This window comes from Nicotiana tomentosiformis, chromosome 6, assembly GCF_000390325.3.
Source record: "Nicotiana tomentosiformis chromosome 6, ASM39032v3, whole genome shotgun sequence".
Lineage (NCBI taxonomy): Eukaryota > Viridiplantae > Streptophyta > Magnoliopsida > Solanales > Solanaceae > Nicotiana > Nicotiana tomentosiformis.
The window spans coordinates 143,309,634-143,328,376 of NC_090817.1; positions in this window are offsets into that span (position 1 = coordinate 143,309,634).

Genomic DNA, 18,743 nt, shown 5'->3' on the forward strand with positions numbered 1-18,743 from the left:
CTTGCACTATACTTGTTAAATTAAAATGCCTAATTTTATTAATATTTGTTGGAGAAATTGTGAAAGTCTGCTAATGCAATTCATATTATTTTGTATAAAACCTCATTAATATTTAAGTCAAATGCTTATAAAATATTCATTCTCTTCTTGTGGTGCGTGCGAACGCCTCGGCAGTAGATAAATGCATCTATGGATCATGCCGCACGTTCCTCGGCAGTGTACACGACACTCTGGATCGGGTCGTACGACCTCGGCATAAATCTTGCTTAATAATAATAATTACACGATGCCTTAACATTTTATTGCTGCTTGTGAAGATAAATGATTAACTGGAAATTATTGAATTTGAAAGAATTATTTATTTTCGCTTGTTAAGAAAATTATTGTTATTTACATAAACCATGACTATTTAAATAATTCTATTTTAATACTATTTACCCATAGTGAGTGTCAAAGTCTACCTCTCGTCACTACTTCTTCGAGATTAGACTTGATGCTTACTGGGTACACGTTGTTTATATATTCATGCTACGCTTGCTGCACTTTTTGTGCAGGACCTTAGACATGTGCAATAGGTGGTCCTACCGGCGCGTACCCCAGATACCCCGAGGCTTAGTGGTGAGCTGCTTCCTGAGTCGTTCTGCAGCCCTAGAGCCTCTCTCTTTTGTATTATGTATTCTGTCTATTTCATATTCGGACAGTGGTTAGAAATTTGTATAATCTACTAGATGCTCATATACTTATGACACCAGGTCTTGGCACACACACTAGTAAAATTGTGGATTGAATTATTTTTCTTGGTTTTTATTTAATCAGAACCTTTCATATTTTCTTAAATCTTGCATGAAAGAAGAGTTTAATTACCCAAAAAAATTATTAAAAGAATAAATATATGTTTAATTCACTAGTTGGCTTGTCTAGCTGTGATATTGGGCGCCATCATGACCTATAGGTGAAATTGGGTAGTGACAACATGGTATCAGAGCACTAGGTTCACGTAGGTCTCACAACTTATGAGCAGGCCTAATAGAGTCTTGCGGATCGGTACAGAGATGTCTGTACTTATCTTCGAGAGGCTAGAGGGTGTTAGAAAACTACCTTTCTTCGTCTCCTATCGTGCAGTTGATGTAGTACTAAGTATTTTTCTGTTATTCTCTCATAGATGGTGAGAACACGCTCTACCTAGGTTCCAGACTAGGGAAGAGCTGCTCCCCCTGTTGTTAGAGGCCGTGGCAGAGGCCGAGTCCGTGGTATAGGACGAGGATGTCCCAGAGTTGTTCCAGTTATGCCACCAGTAGATCCAGTATAGGATCTTATCATCGAGGAGCAGGGCGAGGTGCCCGCAGAAGAGCTAGCTCTAGTGGATTTCACATCCGCACCTGGATTTTAGGAGGTCATGGGTCGTATGATGCGGTTCATGGACACTATGACTCATGCCGATTTATTTCCGGCAGACCCAGCCACATCTCAGGTGGAAGGGGGAGCATAGACCTATACCGCACAGGATCATTGTCAGGCAGCTGCTGTATATCAGACCCAGGGTGCACTAACCGTGGGTGGAGCCTAGCTAGTGGCAGCAACTATACCTGAGCCCATACCAGCTGCGGTCGGCGAGCCGTAGAAGCTATTAGACAGATTGACGAGACCACATCCTCTTGTCTTTGGGGGTGAGTGGCATGAGGATCCCCAGGACTTCATTGATAGGTGCAGGGATAGACTGTACAACATGAATATATTGGAGTCTCATGGGGTAGACTTTGCTACCTTTCAGCTGGAGGGCAGGGCCCGAAGGTGGTGGAAGTCGTATATTCTTGGCAGACCAGCAGATTCTCCTCCCATGACTTGGGACATGTTCACCTGTATTTTCCTGGATTGGTATATTTCACCCTCCAAGAGGGAAGAGTTACGGTTTCAGTTTGAGCAGCTCCAGCAGGGTCAGATGTTAGTGACCGATTATGAGGCGAGGTTCTCTGAGTTGTCTCGCCATGCACTTATGATACTCCCTACTGATGCGGAGAGAGTACGGAGGTTTGTTGCAGGTTTTCACACTGGCATTCAGGCCACTATGGCCCGAGAGGTTGAGATGGGGACTTTTTATGAGTTGGTTGTGGAGATAGCCCGGAGGATTGAGGATATGCATCAGCGTAGCCGAGAGCAGGTTATGAGAGATAAGCGGTTTAGATATTCTGGGGAGTTCAGAGGTGCCCCGTCTGGGGGTAGAGGTCAGTTCGTGAGAGGGCAATCTAGCATGCCCCCATATCCAATACCACCGCCTCCTCGAGGTGCTCCAATGCAACCTTATTTCAGTGCTATGCCAGAGAATTCTTAATGCCCACCGGCTATTCAGGGTTCTTCCAGTGGGTATTCAGGTCATCAGGGCCAGACTTTAGGTCAACAGCCCATCATACCGATGGGTTGTTTTGAGTGTGGGGATTTCAGTCACATGCGGTGATTCTGCCTCGGGCTTTGGGGTAGGCCAGTGCAGCAAGGTCAACAGCCTATGATTACAGCACCAGTTGCTCCACCAGTCGTCCGCCTGCCCAGAGGCGGAGGGTAGATGAGTAGGGGTTGTCCTAGAGGTGGAGGCCATCCAGGTGGCACTCCAGCGCGGTTCTATGTTTTTCCGTCCAGACCAGATGTAGAGGCCTCAGATGTCGTGATCACATGCATTATTTCTATTTGCGGCAAAGATACCTCCGTATTATTTGATCCAGGGTCTACATATTCCTATGTGTCATCTCTATTTTCTCATTTCTTGGGTATTTCTCATGAGTCCTTGGGTACTCTTGTTTATGTGTCCACTCCTGTGGGCGATTCTGTTGTTATGGATCGGATCTACCGGTCCTGCATTGTTACATTCTTCGGTTATGAAACTAGAGCAAATCTTCTGCTACTTGAGATGACCGACTTCGAGATCATCCTGGGCATGGACTGGTTATCTCCATATCATGCCATCCTAGATTGCCATGCCAAGACTGTTACCTTGGCGATTCTAGCATTGCCTAGGTTGGAGTGGAAGGGTTCGTCTGTCAGCACATCTAATCAGATTATTTCCTTTCTGAAGGCTCGACACATGGCTAAGAAGGATTGTTTGACTTATCTAGCCTATGTTCGGGATACTACTGCAGAGACTCCGACGATTGATTCAGTGCCTGTAGTCCGGGAGTTCTCCGATGTATTTCTTTCAAACCTTCCAGGCATGCCACCAGATCGTGATATTGATTTCTATATTGACTTGGCTCCAGATACCCAGCCTATATATATCCCACCGTATCGCATGTCTACGAAAGAATTTAAGGATTTAAAAGAATAGCTTGAAGAGTTACTAGCCAAAGGGTTCGTCAGACCGAGTGTATCGCCTTGGGGTGCATCGGTATTATTTGTGAAGAAGAAGGATGGAAGTTTGCGGATGTGTATTGATTATCGCCAATTGAACAAAGTTACCATTAAGAACAAGTACCCATTGCCGCGTATTAATGATCTATTTGACTAGTTGCAGGGTGCTAGGGTATTCTCTAAGATCGACTTGAGGTTGGGGTACCATCAGTTGAAGATTCATGATTCAGATGTTCTGAATACTGCTTTCGTTTTTGCGTCGAGACATTTCGTTTGTATCGCATGGATCATGCCAAAAAGAAAGAATGGATAGCCTTAACATACCTTGTTCATTATGAGTTTCTGGTGATGTCCTTCGGTTTGACTAACGCCCCGGCAGCGTTTATGGATTTGATGAACAAAGTTTTCAGGCCATATATTGATTTGTTTGTCATTGTCTTCATTGATGACATTTTGATCTACTCGCGCAGTAAGGAAGAGCACGAGCAGCATATGTGAGTGGTGTTTCAGACCTTGCGGGAACAAAAGCTATATGCTAAGTTCTCCAAATGTGAGTTTTGGCTAAATTCTGTAGCATTTTTGGGACATATTATGTCGGACGAGGGTATTAAAGTTGATCCCAAAAAGACCAAGGCAGTTCAGAATTGGCATTGTCTCACTTCAACGACTGAGATCAAGAGTTTCCTAGGGTTAGCAGGTTATTATCGTCGGTTCGTGGAGGGCTTTTCATCTATTGCAACACCTTTGACCAAATTAACCTAGAAGGGTGCTCCGTTCTGATGGTCCGATGATTGTGAGGTGAGCTTTCAGAAGCTCAAGACAGCATTGACTACAACACCAGTGTTAGTGTTGCCTTCCGGTTCAGGGATGTATACAGTGTATTGCGACGCTTCACGCATTGGCCTGGGTTGCGTGTTGATGCAGGAGGGACGAGTTATTGCATATGCTTTACGTCAATTGAATCCCCACAAGAAGAATTACACGGTACATGGTTTGGAGTTAGCTGCGATTGTTCACGTTCTTAAGATTTGGAGGCATTATCTTTATGGGGTGTCTTGTGAGGTTTACACTGATCATCGCAGTTTGCAGCATTTGTTCAAGCAGAGAGACCTAAATTTGAGGCAGTGCAGATGGCTTGAGTTACTAAAAGATTATGATATTACTATCCTGTATCATCCGGGTAAAGCAAATGTAGTTGCAGACGCCTTAAGTAGAAAGGCGGTGAGTATGGGTACTTTGGCTTTTATTTCAGTAGAGGAGAGGCCATTAGCTTTGGATATTCAGTCCTTGGGTAATAGACTTGTAAGATTGGATATTTCAGAGCCCAGTCGAGTTCTTGCATGTATTGTTTTCCAGTCTGCACTATTTGAGCGAACCTTCAGTTTGATGACCCACACTTGTTGGTTCTTCGAGAAACGGTACCATGAGGTGGTGCCAAGGAGGTTACTATCGGCGGAGATGGTGTTCTGCGACTTCATGGTCATCTATGTGTTCCTAATGTAGATGGGCTGAGGGAAAAGATCCTAGAAGAGGCACACAATTCTCGATATTCTATTCATCCAGGTGCTAGGAAGATGTATCGTGACCTGAGGCAGCATTATTGGTGGCGGCGAATGAACAAGGACATAGTTGAGTATGTAGCTAGGTGCTTAAATTATCAGCAGGTTAAATATGAGCACTAAAGGCCAGGTGGCCTACTTCAGCAGATGACTATACATGAGTGCAAATGGGAACGCATTACTATGGACTTTATAGTTGGGTTGCCACGGACCTTGCGAAAGTTTGATGCAGTTTGGGTCATTGTCGACAGGTTGACCAAGTTGGCACACTTCATTCCGGTTGTGACTACGTATACTTCAGAGAGGTTGGCCCAGATTTATATTCAGAAGATAGTTTGGTTGCACGGTGTGCCAATTTCCATCATATCAGATAGAGGCCCTCAGTTTACTTCGCATTTTATGAGAGCAGTACAGAGTGAATTGCGGACCCGTGTAGAGCTTAGCACAGCCTTTCATCCGTAGACTGATGGAAAGTCGGAGTGGACAGTTCAGATTTTGGAGGATATGCTCATGGCATGTGTGATTAACTTCGGAGGTCAGTGGGATCATTTTTTGCCTTTGGCCGAGTTTGGTTATAAAATAGTTACCAATCCAGCATTGAGATGGCTCCATTTGAGGCTTTGTATGGTCCGCGATGTCTTTCGCCCATCGGGTGGTTTGAGCCCGGCGAGGCTAAGTTATATGGTACCGATTTGGTGAAAGATGCCTTGGAAAAGGTAAAGTTAATCCAGGAGCAACTTCGTTAGCACAGTCTAGACAGAATAGTTATGCGGATCAGAAAGCGCGTGATTTATCATTTATGGTGGGTGAGAAAGTTCTCTTGAAGGTTTCGTCGATGAAGGGAATCATGATATTCGGGAAGAAGGGCAAGTTGAGCCCAAGGTTTGTAGGCCCATTTGAGGTGTAGAGACAATCTGTGGAGGTTGCTTACGAGCTTGCTTTGCCGCTTAGTCTATTTGGAGTTCATCTGGTTTTCCATGTATCTAGGCTCCGGAAGTATCATGCCGACTTGTCACATGTATTAGATTTCAGCACAGTTCAGCTAGATAAGAGTTTGGGTTATGAAGAGGAACCCGTTGCCATTGTTGATGGAACGGTTTGCCAGTTGAGGTCCAATACGATTTCTGCAGTAAAAGTCTAGTGGAGGGCCTAACCAGTCGGGAGAGCGACTTGGGAGGCCGAGGAGGACATGCGTTGCAGATATCCACATTTATTCAGCACTCCAGGTATAATTCTAACGTTTGTTTAAGAGGTGGAGAATGTAACGACCCAACCAGTCGTTTTGCCTTCTAGAACCCCGTTCCCCTAAATAAGACTCCTCGTATGTACTTTTACTTTTTATGACTTGCGGGGATGGTTAGTTCGGGATTTGGAAGGGTTCGGGTTGAAATCGGAACACTTGGTTCCTTAGTTTGGCTTTAAAAGGCCAAGTTTGATTTCGGCCAACATTTTTAGAAAACGACCCCAGAATCGGGATTTGACGGTTCCAATAGGTTCATATGATGATTTTGGACTTGGACGTATGTTCGAATCGGGTTTTGGACGACCCGGGAGCATTTCGGCGCTTAATAGTGAAAACTAGCTATTTGAAGGTTTTAAGGTTCTTTAAATTTGGTTTGGAGTAGGTTTTGGAGTAATTGAGGTCCGATCGAAATTCCGAGCCTGGGAATAGTTCCGTATGGTGATTTAAGACTTGCACGTAAAATTTGGTGTCATTCCGAGTAGTTTATGTATGTTTCGGCGCATTTGGAGTAAGTTTGAAGAATTTGAAAATTCTAAGTTGAATCAATTTGGTTTGAGGTATGATTCTTAGTTTTGATGTTGTTTTACACGTTTCGAGGTTTGATCGAGTCCATTTTATGATTTCAAACTTGTTGGTATATTCGGGCGGGGCCCCGGGGGCCTCTGGTGATAACCGAACGAGGCTCGGGCCAAATTTGGAATTTGGAGCAGCAGCTGAAGCTTCCAGCTTCTGCTGCAATCGCACATGCGCTTGGCTAGCCACAAGTGCGAGCCACGAGCCACAGGTGTGAAGAAGGGGAGGCAGGCCATCAACCGCAGGTGCGGGATATTTGGGCGCACCTGCGAGCACGCAGGTGCGAAGGAGGACGCGCAGACGCGGAAAAGGCGTAAGTGCGGCGCACGCACCGCAGAAGCGAGCCGCTGACCGCAGAAGCGGACAAGCCGGCTAAGGGGGAAGCCACATCTGCGAGGTTCTTTCCGTAGATACAGAGCCGTAGAAGCGGTTGTTGAGCCGTAGAAGCGAAAATGCTGTTTGGGCAGAATGTTTAAAAGAACGGGAAGTCAGCCATTTTAGCCCATTTTTCTCCATTCTTGGGCGATTTTGGAGCTTTTTGAGAGGAGTATTCACCTAGCAACTTGGAGGTAAGTTAATTCTACCTATTGTGAGTTAAATACATGGATTATGGGTAGATTATAACCTGTAAATTATGAAAATCAAGGGTTTAGATGAAAAACCTACATTTTGATAAAAATGTGATTTTAACCACGAAAATGGTTATGGAATGGGATGGAAATTCTATATTTGAGTTCTTGAGATTATGGGTGATGATTTCCTCCAAATATTTCTGGAATCCGGGCACGTGGGCCCGGGGTGAATTTTAGAAATTTTACCATATTGGGTCGGGTAATTAATCTAATACTCTAATTTCGAATTGTTAAGCATGTATTAATTATTTTATATAACATTTGGATAGTTTCGGATTTTTCGGCATCAAATTGAGGCTTTAACGCGACGTTGTGATCGGGAAGTGGACTTTGAGACAAGGTAAGTCTCTTGTCTAACCTTGTAAGATAGAATTTACCCCATAGGTGATTTAAATTAATAATTGTTGCTAATTATGGGGCCTACATACGCACGAAGTGACGAGAGTCCGTGCGTAGCTACTAACTATGCTATGTCCGGGTAGTTTAGAACTCAAATCATGAATTACTTGTAATAATTACATCCTTTATTAATTAAAGTACTTGAATTATATTGGAAATTGTTAGAGGAAATAATAAAAGATCGAAATTTCACATACTTGAATTTTTGTGCAAATTACTTGACCGTTAGTAGAAATTGTACATCCTTATGTGTTAGCCTTGTGATAACTTCTCTTTCCGGAGGTTCATAAGAAAATGTCCTCCTTTCTTGTGGAGTGGGCCGAACGCCTTGGCAGTATAGATGTATCTATGGATCGTGCCGCACGTCCCTCGGCAGTGTACATGACACTCTGGACTGGGCTGAACGACCTCGACATAAATCGTGCTTAATAATAATAATTACACGATACATTGACATTTTTATTGCAGCTTGTGAAGATAAATGATTAACTGGAAATTATTGAATTTGAAAGAATTATTTATTTCCGCTTGTTAAGAAAATTATTGTTATTCACATAAACCATGTCTATTTAAATATTTCTATTTTAATATTAATGACCCATAGTGAGTGTCAAAGTCGACCTCTCGTCACTACTTCTTTGAGATTAGACTTGATACTTTCTGGGTACACATTGTTTACGTACTCATGCTACGCTTACTGCACTTTTTGTGCAGGATCTGAGACAAGAGATTTAGGCAGTCCTACCGGTGCGCATCCACGTTATCCCTAGGCCTGGTGGTGAGCTGCCTTTCTGATCTGTTCTGCAGCAACTAGTGCCTCTCCTTGTATTTGTGTTATGTCTATTTTATTTCAGACAGTAATTAGAATTTTTTTATAATCTACTTGATGCTCATACACTTGTGACACTAGGTCTTGGCACACACACTAATAGAATTGTGGATTTAATTATTTTCTTGATTTTTATTTAATCAGAACCGTTTATATTTTCTTAAATTTTGCAAGTAAGACGAGTTTAATTACTCGGAAAATTATTAAAAGAATGAATATATGTTTATTCATTAGTTGGCTTGCATAGCTGTGATGTTGGGCGCTATCATGACCTATAGGTGAAATTGGGCCGTGACAAGAAGAATTTTTGTTGAACTGACTGCGGTATTATGGCAGTAATAGAGTATGGATATTGTGAGTTATGGAATGTTTTGTTCGATGGCTTTGAGCCAAGTGGGGGAGTCTGCTATCGTCGATTTAATAGCACGGTTATGTGTTGTGTTGGTTTTGGTCTAAGGCATACTTGTGGATTAGTTATGACTTGTAGAGGTTGAGATGGAGGATGATTCGAGTAAGAAAATTCCTGGATATGGGTCATATTGCACTTTATGAGTATATGAAAATCACAAAATTAGTTCAGTTGTTATTCGTGACGGATGTTGTGTGCACGGTGCATGAATTTGCTCAGTTGCGTTAAGGCATGATTACTTCTTTGGGGTGTTGTTGTGCTAACTGAGCACAGGCAGTTCGGCCAGTTTGGGCGGTGCAATTGAGATTTGAGAATAGTAGATGACTCTCGAGAAAGTTCTAATGGATTCAAGATTTGAAATGTAGCAACTGAGAATTTTTGGCGGATTTGTATATGGCTAGAATCTGAGATTTAAGTTGGATGGTGTCGAGACTTGTGGCATTTGTTTTTATACCATTATGGATTTTATATTTTGGTATCAGGAAGATGAAGGAAATGACTTTAGACTCAAATAAGGTATTTTCAGAGTGGGTATCTCGGTTGTGGTACTTTGTGATGCTTAAGAAGAATACAATAGCTTATGGGCCTTAGGGCGGTGAAATTTTATGTTAGGATGTCTTGTAGTGAGATTTGGGTTAGGATCGTGGAGTTATGACAAAGATAAGTGTCAACTTGAGGGTAATTCAGAAGAAACTCAAAGAAAATAGGACATCTGGGTAGTAGGTTGGACCAGTATGGTAATTGTAGGATCGGTTCTTTGGGTAATTATTATGTGGTGAAACTTTAGAGATGTTTTGGTAGCAATATTCTTGGATTTGGTGACCTGCGTGGCTAGGTCGAGTTAGAGGAATCCAGTTATATCCTGGTTATGTGCAAAGGGATTTCAAAGTGTTCTCGATGGTTTCTACCATGGTTTGAGATGGATATTTTCTACCGACATGAGGTAACATGCCACATATTGTGATTTCCACATGGATGGGAGTAAATGGAAGGTTTCTAACTAACAGGGTATGTAATTTGCTGATGACTCAGAATTGATAATGAGATTCTTGTGCTTGTCACATGATGGCATGATAGATGTGGTGTGTTGTACGGGATTAATATTTACATGTACAAGGTGGCATTTCATTCTTGAAGGGCAGGTAACGAATTCTGGACAGAATGGTCAGTTTCAGATATTTAGATGAATGTTATAACTGCTCGGTAATCCCTGAGAAGGGTGCGCATTTCAAAAGGCGCATTGTGTTTTGACTTACGGATGTTCATCGATATTGCGGTACTCACATGGTTGATAGACTGCTGATATTCCATTTATTTCTATGTGGCACGGAAGAATTATGGAAGTATTCCTCGTGGGATGATCGTGCATGAAAGATGTGTTAGTCATTCGAGTGCTGGAGTTGGGATCGGTTACAGTGATTCAAGTGTTCTATAAATTTGGAGACTGGGAGTTCTCAGAAGCATATTATTTCAGGGTTGTGGCCTATTTGAGTAAGCATTTTATTTAAACTCAGTGGAGGAACTAGTTGCGTCAAGTATTTGCGATAGCTACACGCTATGAGTGCGCATATGTATGGGGTTTGAGCCCATATGGGAGCACCAGGACAATTGTCCGAGCGGTTGATGTTAATGTGAGCTCTAGGAGAGCTGGTTACCGTTATTAGATCGTGTGCCTTGGTTCTACTATATATGATGAGCTCATAGCATTGCGGTTGTGGTGGTGCTTGTTGAACTTGCGAAACGGTTCTCTTCTTTGAGATATTTTTGATTTTTGGATACACGGATTGTGCAGTTTGTGGCTTGACTTATATTGGTGTGGCGTGTGTGGAATAGTTTTGTTTGATAATATAAGGTCATCGGACCTAGAATGTGTACTATCGGATTTGGTTACGGTATATTTGGGAGGATGATATCGAAAGTCGGCTTAGAAAGTGATTATGGTTCTGGTTGGGACGAGAAAGCTCCATGACTAGTTGATATGATAAGTGGTTATGATATTCCACGTGTTTCTCTCATTACAGCAGTGTTCGAAGGTTTTGGGAATGAGGTTTTTGTTTGATATGAGGTTTAATACTAGTACCGGGTTGGTTTTGAGTAATTACTGTGATCGAAAATGGTGATGCGAGTATGCGAGTTGTGTAGTATGTTATGTGATTATATCTAAAGTTATGGTTATGGCTTGATACAACTTGTTCAAACTTATACAGTGTGTAGATGTGAGACTCTGGTCTTGTAAGAACTTCTGGATGTTGGAAATTGGGTTCTAAGTTACGGACTAAGGCTAAAGTAATGATCTTCAATTATGTTGTGTTGTCAGGACTATATGGAATAGGGTGGCGTGGGATCACCCTCGGGTATGTGCGTGGTAAGGTGGAATAGTGATTTGAAGGTTTAGGAACAACTCTTGGCACGTTCGAGGACGAACATATGTTTAAGTGGGGGAGAATGTAATGACCTGATTTTTCATTTTGAACATTTACTCTCCTTTAAACTATTTGAAGTCTTGAATAGCTTCATATGATGTATTATGACGTGTATGAATCGTCGGTTTTTTTTCCAGGTGTTTAGGAACATGTTTGGAAGAATAAATTCTATGTTAGAAGCCTTAAGTTGAAAGAATTGACCAAATTTTTCTTTTTAGTGTTCGACCTTGGATCAGAGTTTTGATGGTTTCGTTAGGTCCGGATAGTGATTTTGGACTTCGGTGTATGCCCGGATTTGCATTTGGATAAGTCTAGAAGATTTCAACACTAATTGGTTAAAGTTGGAAATATTAAGTGGAAAATGTGTCTTAATTTGCACAATACCTACTTTTGAACGGGTATAACTCTCATAAGGTTAAGATATTTTCTATGACTTTTGTTCCTAGAGGGTAGCCCTTTGAGTCTAGTTTCTAACGCATCAAGCCATTCATCATTTGGACTTTCCTAATAAAAGTTATGATCAAATTACTAAAATTAGACCACCCAGTTATTTTGGAGGACAGAGAAGCGAGGCTCGCTTCGCCAGACCGGGCGCAGATTAGGTATTCCCTTGCATGCAGTGGACAGCAAAGTGAGTCTAACTTCGCTAGACCGGGTGCGCCCCAACTCCAGCTCTTTTAAAGCCAATTCGGGGTTCATTTTCCCCACTTCATTTGGACGAATTTTGGAGCTCTTCTCCACTCACTCAAGACCACCAACTCCTCTCTTCTTCAAGATAAGCAATTCCCATTATCTTAGTATGAAATTCTATCATTTCTACACTAGTATTGATGAAATCTACACATAAAATACTTAGATCTTCAAGAAATATTTTCAAGAACTCAAAGGAGGTTTTTGCAAGATTTCTTCCACAAAGGTAATCCTACACCCTTAGACTTATATGCATGGATTTATTATGGGAATATGGGATGGTGATTGGAAGATATAAATTCCCAATTTAAATGTTTAACCTTTGTAGAGATTGAAAGGTGATTAATTGATGTAATTTTGTTGGTTAGGTGTGGATGAATGGTCACACATGTGATGATTGGAAGTTATAAATTGTTGGTAAATAGTGGTAGTTGGATGAACTAATTCCATGGTTAAAAGATGTAGAGATTTATGCACTCTTGGTGCTTGATAAAATGCCTAAATGACCAAATATCTAGAAATTTGTTTACTAATATTGGTCCAATTGAATTATGTTGATGTAGATTGAAGTTGTAAGAGTAGTGTAAGGTTTTAATATCACTAAAGAGCTGAATTAAGAAGGCTCGATTTGTGGAGATCTTATTTTCGAGAGATTTTCAAGGAAATCATCAGGATTTGAGCCGTTATAGGCTAATACGTGCAAAATGGAATTTTTGGAGTATTGTTTAGCTTGCTCGACATTGGATTCGGCTTGTTCGAGGTAAGTAATACTTCTAAACTTGGACTTGAGGGTATGAACCCTGATTATACGTGTTATGTGAATTATTTGGAGATGACGGGCGTGTGGGCGTGCACCGTAGAAATTGAGACTCAGTTGATTTTCGTAGAGCTGTATAGTCAATTAACTTATAGTTTTTCAATGTATTTTTATGTGTTAGAGAAACGGAGACGTGACTATATTAGAAATTATGCTTATGCAAATGTTGGTATTATTGGGACCCATTGAGGTCATTTCTGCTGTCGAGTTATATGTTTAAACTGTAATTTCGTACTCAGTCATATACATTCATTGTATATCATATCTCAGTCTCTGTTATTATTTATTGATACATCATATCATTATTTTGGGCTAGTTTCATGACATTGTGAGCCCGAGAGACTGGAGACATTGATGACTGAGTGAGGCCGAGGGCCTGATTTTGAGATATTGATACTATAGCATGTGAGTTGTCCGTGCGGATCCAAATATTGATACTATAGCACGTGAATTGTCTGTACAGCACGTGAGTTGTCCGTGCAACACGTGAGTTGTTTGTGCGGATCCAGATATTATACTAGCACGTGAGTTGTCCATGCATCACGTGAGTTATCAGTGCGGATTATAGCGCTTGGGCTGAATGAGCCCCTCTGGAGTCTGTACACACCCCAAGTGAGCGCAGGTACCTACTGAGTGCGAGTGCTGAGCGATTGGGAGGATTGAGTGACTGGGAGGACTGAACGAAATGATACTCTAAGAATATGCATATGGTTTTATCACTGAGTTGCATCGCATTGACCTGCACTTGTCACGACCCAAACTCCCTCCGTATAACGTCGTGACGGCACCTAGCCTCTACGACTAGGTAAGCCTAACAAATTGCGGAAATAACAATACGAAAGTAAAACTTGGCAACTAACAGCAGTGGATAACTGAATAACTAGTAACAATGCTGCTCGGCATGTACAATACTCAATACTCGATAATACACAGTCTTCCCAAAACCCGGAACATCATGAGTCACAAGCTACAGAAGGAAACTAGTATCTCTATACACCAGAGTCCAACAAAAGAAGTACGGAAGGTAAATGACATAGGAGAGGATAAAGGGGGACTCCGAAGTCTGCGGATGCGGCAAATGTACCTTGAAGTCTCTGTACTGTAGCAAGCACTCTCAGCTAATAGCGGGGCTGATAAGAAGTACCTGGATCTGCACACAAAACATGTGCATAAGAGCAGCATGAGTACACCATAATTGGTACCCAGTAAGTGCCAAGCCTAACCTCGGTAGAGTAGTGACGAGGTCAGGTCCGGGCCCTACTGAGATATAATAACAAGACAGATGATATAATAAAATGAAGTAAAATGGAGAATTTAACAGAAGGAATTCACAGAGAAATAACAACACATAAACAATGTGATAACAACAGGGGGCACTCCCGAGATACCGTCTCAAAGTCCCAAAAGTAAATACTCAACAGGGGATCTCCCGAGATACCATCTCATAGTCCCAAAAGTAAATATGCGAGGAGATCTCCCGAGGTACCGCCTCGTAGTCTCAAAAGTAAATGTACAGGGAGAACTCCCGAGGAACCGCCTCGTAGTCTCAAAAGTAAATGTGCAGGGAGAACTCCCGAGGAACCGCCTCGTAGTATCAAAAGTAAACACACAACTCAAACCGATAAATACAACAGTTAACAACAAGTTTTCTACAGTTATACTGATAAAGAACAAGGAAAAACAGGAATTCAACTAGACATGCTTCACAGAGTTCAAATAAGCAATTAAAGCACGTAGACATGCGATATTAGATTAAACAGGATAGCTACACATATTGGAATAGCTCAATTAAGAATGAAAACAGACTAATACTCATTTAAACGGTATAACTCAATTTAAAGGAAAAACAGATTACTACTCAGTAAAATAAATCAGGTTTTTCAACAAATAGCCCGTGTACGTACTCTTCACCTCACGTACATGACGCTCACATATCACAACAGTACCAAATCCTAAGGGGATTTTCCCTACACAAGGTTAGGTAAGCCACTTACCTCGAACCAAGCTCAATCAATCGGTAACAATGCCTTTCCCACGAATATCCGACTTCGAATGGACAAAATCTAAGCCAAAATCAAATTCATACCATAAATACAACTATAAGAAACTAATCTAATTAATGAAATCAAAGCTAAAGCAAGAAATTAGAAAATCGCCCCAAAAAGTCTCCCCGGGCCCACGTCTCGGAACCGGGTAAAAGTTACAAAATATGAACACCCATTCGCTCACGAGTTCACTCGTATCAAAATTATCCAAATCTGATATCAAAATCTCAATCAAAACCCAAAACCTTAGTTGAAGAACTTCTTCCCATTTCCCCCCAAATTTTCCACCCAAACCATAAATGGGTTAAGAATCATTACCAAAAAGCTTCCTCTGAAAATCTCCCAAATTATTGCCCAAATCCGAGCTCTCAAAGTCCCAAAATTGAAATGGGAATCAAACCCTCGAAATTCCCCTTTTCTGCCCAGCGATCTCGCTTCAACGAGGAATCTACCGCACCAGCGGTTCCGCACCTACGGAAAAGTCCTCGCAGGTGTGGACTTCACTTAAGTCCTCAAGGCCCGCTTATGCGAACAAGGGCCGCTTCTACAGAGCCCGCTTCTGCGCTTCTCTATTGCTCACACGAGTCCGCTTCTGCGGAACTATGGCCGCTCCTGCGGTCCTAGCTGGGCAGGTCCAAAGTTGCTTCTACGGCTCAATGGCCGTTTCTACGGCGCCGCACCTGCAGCCCAAAGTGCGCGGGTGCGATTACACCAGGTGCAACAAGGCTTCAGCCATTCCAACACAATGCCAAAAGATCCGTTAACCACCCGAAATCAACCGAGGCCCTCGGGATCTCAACCAAATATACCAACAAGTCCTAAAACATCATACGAACTTAGTCGAGCCCTAAAATCACATCAAACAATGCTAACAACATGAATCACCCTCCAATCCAAGCTTAATGAACTTGAAACTTCAAATTTCTACAATCGATGCCAAAACCTATCAAACCACGCCCGATTGACCTCAAATTTTGCAAACAAGACATATTCAATATTACAGACCTACTCCAACTTCCAGAATCGGAATCCGACCCCGATATCGAAAAGTCCACTTCCAATCAAAATCTCCAAAAATTCGACTTTCGCCATTTCAAGCCTAAATCAGCTACAAACCTCAAATTCACCATTCGGACATGCTCCTAAGTCCAAAATTACCCAACAGAGCTAACGAAACCGGCGGAACTCCATTCTGGTGTCGTCTCCGACTACGGCCAAAATCCTAAGACTTAAGCTTCCGTTTAGGGACTAAGTATCCCAAAACACTCTGAAACCACAACCAATACCTCTCGGCAAGACACATAAGCAGGAAAAGACACAGGGAAAGCAGTAGACACGGGATCAGGGCTATTACTTTCAAAACGATCAGCCGGGTCATTACAACATACCTGACATACATGCATAGAAATGTATTTTTCCTCATGCTGTACGATATTGCGTCATTTATGACTTCTTCTACATATTTACATGTAGGCATAAAGATGTATTTTCCTCATGCCATTTAAAAATGAAACATTTACCTATTGAAAGTTTTTGGGAAAAATCATTGTTTTTTAAACTTACTCATAAATTGGTGATTTCGGTATAGGATTTGGGTTTTCACTGATATATTTGAAAAGCAGGACTACTTTTCTGGAACTGTGAACGAGCTGAGCATTTTATCTCTGAGCTACTTCTTTTATTACTTCCATTATGTTGTTATGAATTGTTGTTGGCTATTGGTATTGGACCCCGACCTGTGTTCCAACTCGTCACTACTTTCAACCTAAGGTTAGGTTTGTTACTTATTGAGTACATGGGATCGGTTGTATTTATACTACACTTCTGCACCTTGCGTGCAAATTTTGGATGTTGATGTTGTTGTACATGGCGGAAGCTGGATCTGAAGATGTACCAGCATTCCAGTCATTATTGCCTCTTATTCATGGTAGCTTTAGAATTTTAATCTGTTCATATATATATTTCAAATAGATGATGTATTTTTATTTTACACCAGCTTTGTAAATTCTACTCTTAGAAGCTCATGATTTGTACTACCAGTACTTGGGAAGTGTATTAGAGTCAGTTAAATATTAATTGAATTGGATAGTTGTTAATTGGCTTACCTGATGGGCTGTGTTAGGGCTATGTTAATTAGCTTACCTGACAGGTTGTATTAGAATCACTCTGCGGACCACATAATTACTGCAGAGTAAAGCAGGGGAGGTGAGTTTGGAGATAAGGTTTGCGGCGCATTATGCGACCGCATACCAGTTCTGCGGTGCATTATGCGATCGCAGAATAGGTTTGCAGGCCGCATAATGATCGCAGACCGAGTCAGTTTTGCCCAGTTCCGGAGGCCAATTATGCGATCTATTCAGCGGACCACAAACCTATGTTGGGGCAGCTTGTTTTTCTCTAATTTTTGACCCGGCCCTATTTCGATATATTGGGGTAAAGGGTCTCTTTTGAAGAAAAAATCTGATGTTTTAGAGAGAAGTGAGGGTGTTTTAGAGAGAGAGAGAGAGAGAGAGAGAGAGAGAGAGAGAGGAAACCCAAGGCTAATTTTTCATCAATCTTTGCTCAAGATTTGGGGAAATTCACAAGGAAAACTCACTAGGTCTTCATCCTAGAGGTAAGATTCTACACCCTAACCCTCAATCTCGAATTTTATCTAGAATTGGGTAATTAGTAAAATGATTCTTGAGTATGGGAGTTGGTTATTTTGCATGCATGTGTTATCAAGAGGTGTAGGAAAATTGTTGAGCTAAAAATGGTAAAGAATGGGTTGTGAAATGATGGAATCCTCCTTAAGAGGACCTTGAAACCTTAATGTACACCTAGTGTTTCATAAAATGCCCAAATGAGCTAGAACCTTGATTATCTTGCTAACTTTGGTTCAATTTGTTATATTTCTAAAATAGATTGAAGTTGCTAAGAATTCCGGAACATTTTAGAGTTTAAGGAATCCATTGACGTATGTTGGCTAAACTTTTCTCTTATAATTGAATCCCACGATATTCATGTAATTTATATAAGCCCCGAGTGGTTCATTATAAAATTGACGATTCCAAGTAAGATTGTGTTGAAATATATATGTTCAATAAGTATCCCAAATGCTTTATTCATGTTATGTTATCAATTGAGGATGTGTTCAAAATATGGGCTGTGCATTAAAAATGCTCGACTTTAAGTCAAGTTCAAATGAAGTCTATTATGCCAAATTTTGTGAAGAATCTCTATGTGCCTTAGACTCTTAATTGCTCACATATGTACTACAAAACTTGATTTGAATTGTGGTTGATGTTGTTGATGATGAAGATGTTAGAAAGTGAGAAGGTGAGCATGAAATACTAAATACGGCCAATATGCCAAGAATAGGTTTTTTAATTGGGGCCACTAGTGCCAATGAAATGAAAAGATGTGAGAGAAGTATGAAATAAGATGACTGATATAAAAAGGTTGATGTCTCGAATGAGACGGCCTAGCCGATCGGATCGTGATCGGACACCATGCCGCACTGATGGTGGTGATTGTGCTGGAAATTATAATTGAAATTGTGATTGTGGTTGATGTCTCTAGTGAGATGGCCTAGCCGATCGGGTCGTGATCGGACTTCGTGCTAAAGGTACGGGGGTATTGGTATTGAGAGTGATTGTGGATGATGTCTCTAGTGAGATGGCCTAGCCGATTAGGTCGTGATCGAACTCCGTGCTAAAAGTACGGTGGTATTGGTATTGTGAATATTGGAATCGTGAATGGTGGCATATTGGTACTAGAGACCTCCCAAATTAAAATATGGAAATTTA